Source organism: Alligator sinensis, unplaced genomic scaffold (assembly GCF_000455745.1).
Source record: "Alligator sinensis unplaced genomic scaffold, ASM45574v1 scaffold3857_1, whole genome shotgun sequence".
In the NCBI taxonomy this organism is placed as follows: domain Eukaryota; kingdom Metazoa; phylum Chordata; order Crocodylia; family Alligatoridae; genus Alligator; species Alligator sinensis.
The window spans coordinates 1-1,302 of record NW_005844716.1 but is presented as its reverse complement, the minus strand read 5'-3'; positions in this window follow the sequence as shown (position 1 = coordinate 1,302).

Below are 1,302 nucleotides of genomic sequence, written 5' to 3'. Positions count from 1 at the left end.
TGTTCTCCCTTCCTAAATAGGGAAGGATGGAGGGGGTTGTGCCATATGACCCTTAGGGGTATTTCCAACGCTTTGAATCTATGATGATGCTCAGCATTATTGCTTCTGCTCTAGACTCACAGGTCCAAAGATCTGCATTAAGCTAAGTATGGCATGAGCAAGAGCTGAAGCTTCAATATGCCCCCTAACAGTTGTGCAACCTACATTTTACCTTTAGTTTCATTTAAAAACAAGTTAGGTAAAAATAGGATAATAAACTTCATGTGTGCACAGAGTAGGTTTTTGAAAAAAAATTTGGAGGACATTAGGAAAGTAAAGAAAATATCATTATGAATTCACTCAAAATTATGCAATTTCAAGTCATTGATGTCAATGCCACTGATAGTGATGTGAACAGATAATTAATCAATAAAATGTGGGTCCCAGCTCAGGTAGGAGAAGGGTATATATGGAAATACTTCCACTGGAACAATTCCTATTTATTGGTGCCAGATTCTACTTCACTTTATGAGACAAAACTGCGTATATGCAGCCACACACGTACAGTGTTTGGCATTTGCACACAGTTTGGGCTTTCATTTCACTCTGTGATGAAACAGAATTGACTTCCATTAGTACCTAGTGTAGGACCTTCCTAGTCTTTATCCCTTGCATGCCTTCACACCCTGCCTGTCTCAAAGCTGACCTGCTGTACCTTGGATTTAATACTCTTTGGTTAAGTGGAAGAACAGCACCTATCAGAATAGCTTTTGCTCTGACTAGCAATAAAGGCCTAGGGCAAACGCTTGATAGAATAAGCAGAGCGCCTCTGGAGGAGTTGGGTTGAGGACCTCTAGACAGTGGCAGTCTATCTAAGATGTAGGATCAGAAAGCTCAGACAGAGGGCTGAGAGAATTTATTCAGTTCATATTCTCAGCTGAGGCTGGGGTGTGTGTGCATGTGCATGTGCACATGTGCGTTTTGGGGTGGGAGGGTGAGGGTTATCAGCTGAGAAGAGTTCAGATGGGTGGGATGTTTTGTGGGTCCTGTCATTCCATGTCTAGGGGTTTGCTTCAGGAGAAGAGCAATCACAGTTCTTTGAACGGATGTGAGCAGGGGAGCTGCTTTGCCACTGTTCACATGGGCTGGGTATGAACAGGTAAGCCAGGTATGAAAAGAGTTGCTCCAGCCTTCATCCCTGAGCCCGTCAGCCTCATTGAACATCAAGTTATCTGTATCATTCACACAGAAATAGAGCATGAATGGAGACCTCAGGTGTTAAATCCATGGACTCTCCTGGTCTCTCAAGACAACTGGTGGGAT